Raw genomic sequence first — 14085 nt, 5'->3', positions numbered from 1 at the left:
TCAGGGTTCGAGACCCGCTGGGCGCAATAGTTGAAAACATGGGTTGTGAATTATAAGAAAGTTTTTGTCAATTGCTAACGATATCGATAAAGTAGATTTTTACTATTTTCGTCGATAAAATAGCAGTTTCATGTTGATAACTAAATGCAATGTTGAACAAAATATTGTAAATATAACACAATTAGTTATCAACTTGAACTCAATGATAACTTAACTTCTTATCATGTTGGTATTCGAGAAGTAAATTTGAGTTATCATTTTTGTTATGTTGGCTCTTAATTCATGATAACAAACCCAATTATCAAACGAATGATAACCAGATAACAGAACTTGTTGTCATTTTGTTAGTCGCCTTTGCTCGGGTGTTCACCCCCTCGATCATTCATTCTTCGGCACGGGTCGCTTAACACCTTGAATTAGTCAAGCCGTCACTGCTGTCTCAAATGCTCTCAGTTAATAACTACCCAGGTAACCACTAAGCATTTGAATAAGCCGTGTATCAGCCCGTATTATGCATTTAAACTGCTTGCTGCTTTACATAAGCAGTTCGAATGCATAAGTGCCATGAGTTAGCATAAGCCGTGCTGCTCAAATGCTTTTGGCTGTTAATTAGCATTTCAACTGCTTGAAGTGTTTTCACTTGGGAGCAATCAGAATGCTTTTCAACTGCTCTTTAAATGGTAGGAGCAAAAAGATTGGGAGATGTGTTACGCATTTGGCAACACATATTGTCTCTCTCTTACAGAGCCTATGCTTCTGTTTACAAATTTGTGCATCTTATTTGTTTCTTCATTTTCCCCTACTCATCCGAAAGCACCAAAAAAACATTACTGCAGCTGGATTGGATTGAGAATTTGTCCATAAAAAAATCACCAATTATTCGTCATTTCGTCGGAAAATGTGTGCTGAATAGGTGGATGCTTTGGTGGATCATAGGATTGTTTGAAAGAGGAAGAAAGAATCATATTCCACAGATATTTAAAAGAAGGGATCGTAATGCTCTACTACAATGAAACATCTCAATGAAAACAAGTTTTGGATGTTGAATCTGAAGCTGTTATCGAATCATTCTTTATATTGGCGATTAAATCAACGCACGCCACCGCAACAGCTTTAGCATCGTGGATCAGGAGCAACAGAATCAGAAGCAGATATGATTGATCAATCTCCTGATCGTGAGTTCAAACCTACATCACGGTGTGCCAAAAACCGTTATTAACAAATAAAAATGTCCACCCAAATGGCACCCGGCATTCGAAAGATATAGTATTCTAGTATCTCCTCTGAAAATTTGAAAATGTTTCATCGAGGGAAACTAAAGTTTTTGTGATTTGAAGATTTTGAGTCATTTCCATAGAATTTTCCTTTATAAGTAAATATGTGCACACGGTGTGCCTGAAACCACTATTAATAAATAAAAATATACACCATATTGACACCCGGCATTCGGAAGACATACTGTTATAGCATCACCTCAGAAAATTTGAAAATGTTTCATCGAGGGAAACGAAAGTTTTCACTGTTTGAAGATTTTCCACTATTTTCATAGAATAAGCTCATATAGTCGAGATTTCTATTAGACGCTGCTACCCACTTGACGCCCACCGCTATTTCTCAGCTGTCTTGCAGGCAATCCAGCTGATTTTTTAGTGCTAGTGCTTATTATAGACTCATCACATACAAAAAATGAACTAAATTGGTTGGAAGACAGCCTGGAAAACGGGGTGGGCGTAAAAGGGGTGACAGCGTCTAATAGGAGACCCGACTGTATATGGCAATATTGTCATAGAGTGTTTCATTGGCTCTTCAAATCATAAACAACTGATATAGATTCACAACCACTATTCCAAAGATACAACATTCAAACAACTTCTCTGAAAATTTGACAACATTTCATTGAAATAATCGCAATTTACAGGGGTTTGAAAATATAAGATATGATAAAGTATATTGGAAATGTTAGTAACTTCATATTCTTCAAATTTCACATGTTAATCAATCCTCGCAATGCATATGTCTTTTGTACCTCATCTAGAACTTTGATCATATAGGGTATTGTACCATTTGTACAGGTGTATCTATTTTGGGCACTTGCCGGTATAACTAAGTCAATTTCAAACCGATTTATTTGAATTTTTGCATAGAGTTAGCTTCTGCACGTGCCTAACTCTATGCAAAAATTCAAATCCATGGGTTTGGAATTGACTTCGTTATAGCGGCAACTGCCCAAAATAAGTACACCTGTCCAAATAGTACAAGACCCTATCACATTTTTTTGCGATACTGTTACAAATTCAACAGGTGTTTTTAGCGTGTTTATAGAGAAAGCGATAGTTTGCATATCCCCAATGAAATTGGAATCAAAGCTTGAAATCGTTGTTACTCATGATCATTCGAATGAAATATTCATAAATTCACGGAAAATACGTTGGTAATATGACGTATAAAGCTGGCTAGGAAAACGATTAGCATTTAGGTTTACTTTAAGAGCTTCATTATCTTAAACATTATATCAACGATTTACAAAGCCTTCTAGGAATACCAAAACCTTGGACTGTGAATTCACTTCAACTTTCGTTTCACCATGAAACGTTTTCAAATTTACCGACAAGATACCAACGTATCACGTGCTTAAAAAAGGGTACCAAACTCTTAGAAAGTTTATGTAATCAACGCTCATAGCGTGCCACATTTTTATTTGTATTCGAGTAGCAGGTAGAACTATCGAATATAATTAAGATTCCCAAACCACGGTATTCCTCTCAATGAAATGTTGTCAAATTTTCAGAGAAGTTGCTTGAATATTGTACTTTTGGAATTTGTAAAACTCATTACACCGTTCAACACTAGTTTGCGTTATGGGATGAGAAAAAAAGAATAAAGGTTGGGACCCTTCAACCCCTAATGTTCCAAGTTCTTAATTCAAACTTTGATCATAAACTGTGAGGTCCCGTTCCAATATTGTTCGAAAATTCTTTCACTATGGCACTTCTAGGGTTCCAAAACCTTGTTCTTTTTTTCATCCCATAACACGATATTTTAAAATTTTGTCGAGCAGTGTTATTATTTTTTTATTATATGAAGAGCACCGTATGACAAAATTCCCTTATAGGTATACTGCCCCCACTCGCATAACAGTCCCATTTGACTTTTCATCACTTTTGAGTTAACGTTATGAATAGTCATCATTTTTGATGTACTTCCAAAAACAACAATAAAAATTACGAATTTTTATGTCAATGTGTGAAAAAAATACCAAGTTATGAGCGTCCCATATCAAAAGTACCCGCATAACAGTCCCATCATGGATTTTTGTGTTATGTAACACAAAACTGAACAACTTTGTAGTGATTGTAATATTTTTTACAGCTATATATTCATGTGCAAAGCAATCTGTGAAAGTTTCGAGATGATCGAAATATTTTTCAAATTTTGGCGATTTTTCAAAGTTTTATATGGAAACAAGTTTTCAAACTTCAAATGCCGTTTTCTCAATTCCTACTTTTTGCAAATGGGACTGTTATGCGAGTGGGGGCAGTATAATTCTATGAAAAAAGTGGAAAATCTTCAAACAGTGAAAACTTTGGTTGCCCTCGATAAAAAATTTTCAAATTTTCGGAGGTGATGCTATAATAGTATATCTTCCGAATGCCGGGTGTCAGTTTGGTGTATATTTTTATTTGTTGATTGCGGTTTCAGGCACACCAAGCGCGCATATTTACTCATATAAGAAAATCATATAGAACAAGGATGAGTACACTCACTTGCAAAGAATTACACTCACTTGCTGTTTTCTCAGCTCAGAAGCACGCCATCAAAAAACGATGTATGGACGACTTTTGCCTTGTGGTTTTGTCTAAAAGTTTGCCAAATAGAGTAGGAGTCGCACACGAATATCGAAGTCGTGAGGGAGCTGCGAAGGCAACTCTCCACGAGGTGAATGTAAATTACACTCACCTCGTGGAGAGTCGTTTTTACAGCTCTGTCACGACTTTGAAATGTGTGTGCGACCCCTGCTCTATTCGGCAAACTTTTAGACAAAACCACAAGGCAAAAGTCGTCCATACATCGTTTGTTGATTGCACGCTTCTGAACTGAGAAAATAGCAAGTGAGTGTAACTCTTTGCAAGTGAGTGTTCCCATCCCTGATGTAGAAATAACTCAAAATCTTCAAATAACAAAAACTTTAGTTTCCCTCGACGAAACATTTTCAAATTTTCAGAGGAGATACTAGAACAGTATATCTTTCGAATGCCGGGTCCCATGAGGGTGGACATTTTTATTTGTTAATAACGGTTTTTGGCACACCGTGACATCACTACAAAAATCAGCAAAAAAGTACCACCTAGCACCGGCTGAAATATGGAAGGACGATGAAGCGGGGAAGCTGGCTGAGAGAACGAGAAGCAGACGTCAATCTATTTTTGTTTTTTTTTTTGCTCTACGAGGCGTTACGCTTCTTTGACATTTCGTCACGACGTTCCTGAAGGGATAGCACTAAGACAGCCCGTTATTTTGCCAAAACCTGCTGTAAAGTAGCACTATAGGCGCATATACGGCTAATTAGCATGTCGTAAAGGCTACTATAATGCTGAAGGAATGCTATTTTAAATGCTTACTGGTTACTCAGCTCATTACTACAAATCTAGTACTTCACCGATCTATCCTATTCCTTCGGTGAATTTTGCAGGAAATTCTTCAGAAACTCCATCATGGAATTTCCCAGGTACTCCTCCAGACATTTCTCGAGGAATTCCTTCAGGGTTATCTCCTTGATTTTTGTGTGGATTTTTTCACGGAATTCCTTGAGGGTTTCCTCCAGGAACTCCTACAGTGATTTATCCAGGAATTATTTTAGGAATTTATCTAGTAGTTTCGCCAGTGATATTTCCTGGAATTCTTCGACGGATTTCTCCTGGAATTGTTGGAGAAAAATCTTCAGGAACTCCTTCTGGGATTTCTTATTAAATTCCTTCAAGGATGTCTCCAAGAACTCCTTTAGGGATTTCTCCACGTATTCCTTCGTAGATTTCTGCAGGAGCTCATAAAGGGATTTCACCTGTAGGTCCTAATGGATTTTTTTTTATTTGTGGCGGTACTCCTCTAGAAATCTTTCAGGGGTTTTTCCAGGAGTTTCTTCAAGGATTCACCAGAACATGCTTCGGGGATTCCTTCAGGAACTTCTGATCAGAATCATTCAGAGATTTTAATTTTTTAAGAGATTTATTCTGAAGATACTGGGGAATTATAGCCCATATAGCCGAGGCGGTAAACGCACGGGTATTCAGCATGACCATGCTGAGGGTGACGGGTTCGATTCCCGGTCAGTCCAGGATCTTTTCGTAAAGGAAATTTCCTTGACTTCCTTGGGCATAGAGTATCTTCGTGCCTGCCACACGATATACGCATGCAAAATGGTCATTGGCAGAGGAAGCTCTCAGTTAATAACTGTGGAAGTGCTCATAGAACACTAAGCTGAGAAGCAGGCTTTGTCCCAATGAGGACGTTACGCCAAGAAGAGAGAGAGGGACTGGGGAATTTTCTCTTGTAATAGGAAGCAATCTCTGAAGTACTAGATTGAAAGTAGTGAGCTGGATTTATGTATGGGGATATGATCAATTCTCCATTTCTGTAATGAAATGGGGCAAACAGCGTGGGTATTATGATTTCTTGCCTAATTTGATGCTGTTTGAGCAAAAGTTTGGGTAACTGTTACCACAGTTCAAACAGCATCAAATTAGGCAAGAAATCATAATACCCACGCTGTTTGCACCATTTCATTACCGAAATCGAGAATTGATCATCTCATCATACCAAAATCCAGCTCCCTACTTTTAATCAAGTACTTCACTGATTGCGTCCAATTGCTGGAGAGATTTTTCCAAGAATTCTCTCACGAATTCCTCCAAGGGTTTCTTCAAAGATTCTTCCAGAGATTCTTCAGGGATTTCTCCTGAAACTGTTCCCAAAAATTCCTTCAAAGATTTCTCCAGGAACTCCTTCCATGATTTCTCTTGAAATTCCTTCAGGAAATGTTTCAGGAATTTCTTTTAGGATTTCTCTAGAAATCATGGATTGCTCCAGAAACTAATTCGGGTATTTCTTCAGGAAACCCTAAAGGAACTTTTCCATGAACTCTTTCAGGGATTTCATCAGGAACTCTTCTGGAATCACTCCTAGAATTCTTAAGAAACCTATTTCAGGAATTCTTTCAAGAATTTCTCCTTAGATGGTGTCTGTTGAAATTCTTTCAGTGAATTTTTTTTTCTAGGGTTCCCCTCAGGTTCTTCTTCGGGGATTCTCCCGGGGAGTTTCTTCAGGAGCATTTACCCAAGGATTATTGCAGAAGTCCGTTAAAGAATTCCTTCAGCTTCTTCCGATTTCGACGAGCTTTACAACGGGATTTCTCTAGGCTATCCCAGCTTACCTGTAGCAATTTGCATCGGTTCCATATTTTCCGGATCATGTGCCAGAACATGTCTGTGAATTGCATTTAGTGGTCACTGGAATTAAAAAAAAATCGAACAGAACACTTGAGGAACTTCATTGGACATAGACTGCATAGACTGCGTGCATGCCATGTTATTCTTAGTATTTCTTTTTCAATTCCTTCCGCAGTTTCTCCTTGATTTATACCGGCAAGTTTGCAAGATTCGAACAATTGTATTCGGGATTTTCCTTGAGAATCTTCTTGGATTTCTGGATTCCGACTGATTTCTTCTGCAGTTTTTCACAAGGATCCTGCAGATTTTTTCCTGAATGTCTTCCAGAGGTTTTCCCAGTATTGTTCCCAGAGTTGCTGACGGGATTTTCCTGGTGTTCCTCCTACATTTTTTTCTAAGCAATTCTTTTAGGACTCATCCCTTGATTTTTACAGAAGTCCTAAGATATGTTGTTGCGGAGTTTCTCTTAGAACTTGTTTTTTTATTATTATTATTATTATTATTGCGGGATTTCTTTTCAATGATTTTCTGCGATTCCTTCTCTTGAATTCCCTGAGCAGCTCTTCCCGGAAATTCTCCTAGTTTCTTCAGGTTTCCTATTATATCTGCTAGGGTGTCGTCAAGGATTTCTTCAGGATTTTTTCACGAATTTTCAAGGAAAATCCTGGATAGAGAAATTTTGGGATGAACTCTGGATAGATGTCCAAGTCAATTTTAATAATATATGTTTAAATCACAGATTTTCTTCAGAGTTCACTAGTACCCATAGGAACAGCTAGGATAGCCGTTATCAACTCCACCAGCGAGATTCTCGGATATTAGGGATGCACATCGTCAATGTCTAAGATTAATGTGAATAGATGTTAATCATCGCTGCGAATTGAATGAGAATGGTAGCCAACCTGCCAAAGAGCGCCACAAAATCCAATAAGGAGATAATTGCATTCATAAAGATTCAGAATGATCTGAGCACGCACGAACTCTTGAAGAGTTCTCCAGAGGACTATCCCCAATGGGAACGGCGTCGAACTGGTGCTCACGATGAACGATGAGTCCATGCAGAAGGTGATAAAGAGGGGAATCAAGATCAACTACATGTATCAAAATGCCAAACTACGTCGGGCGAAGAAAGGCAGGACTGGCGAGCACGATAGTAATACTGGCAGCAAAAAGGATCTGGCGAGATTGGTGGAGACTGAAGTTGCTGGTATGGAATCCGAGGGAATACGCAATTGGGCCCTACTGTGGATCAGGAGCAGCAAGTCCCAAGGCCAACCAGAGTCGGACACCATCGAGTAGTGAGCCTCAAAAAGGAACTGCTAGACGAAATCCAAAAAAAAATCTGTGTGGATCGTGGAGCAAGAGATGAAGATCAACAGGAAATAAAGGAAGTCCCTGTAGATTAAGATATCACAAAACAGCCCGATGACCCGTCGAGCATCATTACAATGCCAGCATACCTAAAAGCTGTTCGGGAAGACCTTCAGGAGAGCTGATGGCAATGGACGAAGTGGCGATTCCACGTCCAGAGATGATCCGAGCATTCTTCCCACAAAGCTCCAGCTATGACGACGACCGAATAAAGGCTCTCATAGAAAGCCAAAATGACATCACAACAACTAATTGGCGTATTGTGAAACGATCCATTCTGAAAGACATTCATGTCGAATGGATCTTCACAGTAGAGGGTGCGTCGATGGAAAAGTTGAAGAAGTCCAAATACACCCTCAACTACCGATTTGGTGAAATCCAACTAAGGAAGATTACAGATCAACCGACTGCCGATACCGCCAATCCGACTGGAAGGCCGACCCAAGAGCAATCTGAGGAGGCCTCCTGTTCGGGCAAGGTTCGGCTAACTGGAAGGCCGACCCAAGAGAAATCTGAGGAAGCCTCCGGTTCGGGCGAGGTTAGTAAATCTCACCCCAAAAGCACCATAAAGGCTAGTCAGTCCGCCTCTAAAGGAAAAGCTCGAAGCTTACATGCGACTCCCTGCTCTAGTCGTACCAAACCAAAGGTATCTAAACAGGGCAAAGGGAATGCAAAAAGCGACAGTTTGACCACAGAGGCGAAACTGGCGGGCCAGGTCGCTACAGGGAAGAGAAACAACTCAAACTGTAACACCAAACGACACCCTGATGATCCGCAACATCCAAAGCTGGATAGTCGTCGTCCGGAAAAAAGCGGTAACCCCGGAAATGGCGACTAAAGTTCTGCAAGTGAACCTCCATCATGCTGAGAGCGCCACGGGTGTGCTCTGTCGGAGGTTCACCAAAGAGAATCTAACCGTGGCCCTCATTCAAGAGCCATGGGTCAATAAATCCAGAATACAAGGTATTCCACAACACTCATGTAAGTTGGTATATGATGACAGCCAGCTTTCTCCTAGAGCGGCTATTTTATTACATAACAACTGTAAATACTTTCCAATTTCAGAATTCATAAAAAGGGACATCGTAGCTGTCAGGATGGAGGTACCTTCCGCTAGAGGGAGTAGAGAGATCTTGATGGTCTCGGCATACTTCCCAGGTGACGTGGACGAAATCCCTCCTCCAGAAATAGCTGCGCTCGTAGCCTACAGCCACCGACACAACATCCCCTTCGTCATAGGGTGTGACGCAAATGCACATCACACCGTATGGGGAAGTACAAACATAAACACCAGAGGTGAGTACCTGTTACAGTTTCTCTCTTCCAAGAACATTGACATTTGTAATGTTGGTGACAAGCCCACGTTTGAAAACCTCATTCGTCAGGAAGTTTTGGACTTGACTCTATGTAGTCGGTCTATCTCTGATAAAATAAAAAACTGGCATGTTTCTGAAGAAATATCAATGTCAGACCACAAACACATCATCTTCGAATGGGAAGGGGGTCTAACGATAGAAAAAACGTTTAAAGATCCTAAGAAAACTGATTGGGAATCCTACTCAGCTATCCTACAATCTGAAGAGTACATCATAGAAAGTCACATCAAGTCCATTACACAATTGGAAGATGCGTCCAAATCCATTAAAAACAAAATCCTTAATGCCTACCAAGAGAGCTGTCCAACTAAATCAATTAGTTCGAGCAGAGACGTTCCATGGTGGAATAAAACTCTTGAGAAGCTTAGGAAAACTGTGCGTAGGGAATTCAATCGTGCCAAGCGAACCGGCGATTGGAGCCTATACAGAAAGGCCCTGACGAACTACAACAAAGAAATAAGGTCAGCCAAACGGAAATCGTGGATTCTAATGTGTGAAAGCATAGAGAATACACCCGTAGTGGCCAGACTCCAAAAAACTCTTTCAAAAGACCACTCCAATGGTGTGGGTAGCCTCCGAAAGACGGATGGTTCGCTCACTGTAGAGCCTAGCGATACACTGAGCGAATTGTTAAAGATCCACTTCCCTGATTCAATCCCTGAGTCGAGCATCGGCGACCAAGACACTGGAATTGCTGTCTCAGATCCACAAGAGATCCAATCATGGGTTTCTGGATCTAAAAAAGACGCAATAAAGGTTGCAAAGGAAGCTTTCACTCGGGCCAGGGTTGAGAGGGCTGTGAGATCTTTCGAGCCATTTAAGTCTCCTGGCATGGATGGAATATTCCCAGCGTTGATCCAAAAAGAGGAGAAAACACTGGTTCCACCCTTGGTTGAGATTTTTAGGGCGAGTCTGATTTTGGGGCATATACCCAACGATTGGCGTCAAATCCGGGCTGTCTTCATTCCGAAGGCAGGAAAGAGGGATAAAACCAACCCCAAAGCATTCAGGCCGATAAGTTTATCCTCTGTAATGCTCAAAATTATGGAAAAGGTACTATGCGAGTACATAAATCACAAATTTATGAAAGCAATGCCTTTGTCAAAAAACCAATTCGCTTATCAAAGTGGAAAATCTACGATCTCGGCACTACATACGGTAGTTCAAAAGATCGAAAAAACACTCAATGCAAAAAAAAATCGCTCTTGTAGCATTTCTTGATATTGAGGGCGCATTCGATAACGCTTCTTATTCGTCTATGGGGTCAGCAATGTTGAGGAGAAAATTCGACCCATGCATTGTTACCTGGGTACATGCTATGCTAGCTAATCGAAAAATCTCCTCTGAGCTTAGCGGTTCATACATTACTGTTAAAGCAACAAGGGGATGTCCGCAAGGCGGAGTGCTTTCTCCTTTGTTGTGGTCACTGGTGGTGGATGAGCTTCTAGACAGCTTAGAGAGAAGAGGCTTCGAAGTGGTTGGATATGCTGATGACGTTGTCATTATTGTACGAGGCAAATTCGAAAGTGTTATCGTGGAAAGAATGCAATCTGCCCTAAATCACACTTTTTCCTGGTGTCATAAGGAACAACTAGGCATAAATCCTACAAAAACTTCCATTATCCCTTTCACCAAACGGAGGAAGGTCCAACTGAAACCCCTTTTCTTGAATCATACACAACTAGTTTATTCAAGCGAAGTAAAATATCTAGGTGTCATACTCGACGCAAAACTGAATTGGAACTCTCATCTCCAATCAGTTGTGCAGAAAGGTCTCAATACACTTTGGGTTTGTTCAAAAACCCTGGGTAAAAGATGGGGCCTAAAACCAAGTATGATCATGTGGATATATAAAACCATTGTTCGTCCCAGGACTACTTACGCTTCCCTTGTCTGGTGGCCTAAAACTAATGAGGCTGCTGCAAGGGCGAAGCTCAACAAAATCCAACGCACCGCTTGCATAGCGATCACTGGTGCAGTTCGTAGTACACCCACTTTGGCCCTAGACGCAATGCTTCACCTGCCCCGGTTAGATCAATTCATAAAGCTGGAAGCGGAAAAAAGTGCTCTAAGGTTAAAGAGAACAAAAACGCTGCTGTCGGGAGACCTTACGGGTCACCTCAGCATATTAAATGAATTTGCCATAAATCCCGCAATAGGAATTTGTAGTGACTGGATGGAAACGGTAGTCAATTATGACTTACCTTACGATGTGCTCATTTCTTCCCGCCAGGAGTGGGAAGGAGGTGGACCCAGCGTTCCAACAGGCTCTATAAATTTCTTCACAGATGGTTCGAAAATGAATAATCTGACAGGCTCCGGAATCTATGGCCCTAGAACAAAAATCTCTGTCCACTTAGGACAGTGGCCCACAGTATTTCAGGCGGAAATATATGCAATATTAGAATGCGTGTTATTATGCCTGAGGAGAAAGTATAGGTTTGCAAAAATATGTATTTTCTCTGACAGCCAAGCGGCACTTAAGTCGCTTAATAACTACACTTGTAACTCAAAGCTAGTGTGGGAATGCATTCTGGCTTTGAAAAACTTATCCATACGCAATCGAGTCTACCTATATTGGATCCCAGGACATACGGGTCTAGAGGGAAACGAGATTGCTGATGAGCTAGCCAGAAATGGATCTAATGAAAGGTACATTGGCCCTGAGCCCTTCTGCGGGATCTCAGACTGCTCTGTAAAAATGGAACTGAACAAATATATGGTCAGTCAAATCACATCAAACTGGAATGCACTTCCCCATACGAGCCAATCTAAAAGGCTCGTAACGATAAACCTCAAGAAAACCCAACAACTATTAGGTCTCAACAAAAGGGATCTCAACATCTACACCGGTCTAATAACTGGACACTGCCCCTGCAGATACCATCTACAAAAGATCGGAGCAATTTCATTTATTTAGTTAACATCAAATTCATGATAATACTGAATCAACAATTTGCCGCCATAATACTCGATTTGCAGCTGCAGCTCTCCAACGTCGGTCACGCCCAACACTCGGAGCAATCCAAACCTCAAATTGCCGCTTCTGTGACGAGGAGAGGGAAACATCAGAACACATCCTCTGCTATTGCAGTGCACTCACTCAACGTAGGTTCAAAGTTCTCAGCAAGCCCTTTTTAGGGCCTGCTGACATATGGATCTTATCTCCCAAGGACGTGGTTGGCTTCATAAAGCTAGTCTCGCCAGAATGGGGGAGTCACATACTGTAACTAAGGATCTCTATTCATCCATAATAGATGGTCTTGAGTTCAGTCGATACCAAGGTATCTCAGTGACAAATATGTTACTGAGATAACTTGCGTACCTCACAGCAAAAGGGTATATCACAATAGTTGTAAAATCTGGACGCAGTGATCTTCACCCGACAAACGAGAGAGAGACCTTCAACATGCTAGAGAGGCATCAGACATACTCTCGCGAAGGTTTGCGAAAAAGACCTCGACCTCACTACCAAAATGTAAGTTATTCTATGATAATAGTCACCTCTCGTCGAGGGCGGCTGTCCCAGTAAATGGAAGGATTAATTTTACTCCCATTACAGAATTTATCAAAAGAAACATCATACAGGATGGAGGTTCCAACCATCAGGGGTAAGTCTATAGTAAACGTAGTATCAGCTTACCTTCCTGGTGATGAAGAAGAAACTTCGCCGTCCCTGATCATCGAGTTTGTCAACGGCTGCAGACAGCGAAATGAACAGTTCATCATCGTCTGTGACACCAACGTTCTTAACACTCTGTGGAAAATAGTAACGTCAACAAACGAGGTGAGTTCCTTTTAGATTGATTGATTTATTTGTTTTATTATAGAGACTTTCAGCCCTTGGCTGGTTCGTCTCTCAAGGTCCCTTTTAGATTACATTTCTGCTAATAACGTTAATACCTATATGTAATATGGGGGAAAAAATCAACTTTTGTTAGCTCGAGGCGGCAAGAAGTACTTCGTCTAGTCAAATAGGGTGGGGCGGGGCAAGATGGGTCACCTAAGGATGCATCACCATAACTTTGTGAATACAAATCGTATTGGTTTGTTTTCGTCCGCTACTCTTCAATACACTAGTTAGCTATGCTAAAAGTCGATAAAAAGATCATTAAACACAAAATATGATGTTAAACAAGCAGTTTTAAAAAGTGATCAATTTTGCGCCGTGAAAAAAGGGCGGGGCAAGATGGGTCACCTTTTAGGTAATTCACATTTTCTCAACGAAAAACGTCAAAATATAAGATTTGTTCCGCGTTCATATAAGCTCCATATCCATACTGAGTAAACAAGAGCTACTAGAAAACATTTTATAAATTTATTTGGAATATAAAAAACTTTACGATTCGAGTGGTCCTCAGGCGACTTGAAAATCGATGTTTTCACTAAAAAATTATCATAATTTTATGTTATAATTTTAAGCGTTCATTCCGCTTGATTAAAGTCAGTTATGAGATAGTCTTGTAATAAAAAATAAATAACTTTTGAATGCCCCAAAAATACGTTCAAAATTGAAGGTGACCCATCTTGCCCCGCGGCCGTTTATATGGAGATTATATGGGATGTATCGCATAAGAAAAATGGCTAAAAACCATTTTATTTTTCATTTCCAATGAAAGTGAACAATTTTTCAATCAATGCCCCAAACTTTTGTATATTCATGCTGGACATCTAACAAAATTATTAACATAATCAAAACATGAGTAATGCGTCCGAAAATGGCACTGACCCATCTTGCCCCGCGACCCATCTTGCCCCGCCCCACCCTACTAACGGATAGGATTTCCTCTTGGGAAGTATCCGACGAAGAATCTTTCTCAGACCATAGACATATAACCTTCTCAATTGAGAAGGGAGAAACGCTCAGGGAATTCTATAGAGACCCCAGCATAAAC

General features: G+C 40.5%; 1 protein-coding gene across 1 annotated transcript in view; it reads left to right on the top strand.

Moving 5' to 3' along the window:
• The window catches only part of LOC109405351 (solute carrier family 53 member 1-like), a 553430-nt gene that overhangs the window by 435080 nt on the left and 104265 nt on the right, over nt 1-14085 (top strand). The window lies entirely within an intron of this gene.

Source organism: Aedes albopictus, chromosome 1, assembly GCF_035046485.1.
Source record: "Aedes albopictus strain Foshan chromosome 1, AalbF5, whole genome shotgun sequence".
NCBI classification, from domain to species: Eukaryota; Metazoa; Arthropoda; class Insecta; order Diptera; family Culicidae; genus Aedes; species Aedes albopictus.
This window is presented reverse-complemented; position numbering and strand designations above follow the sequence as displayed.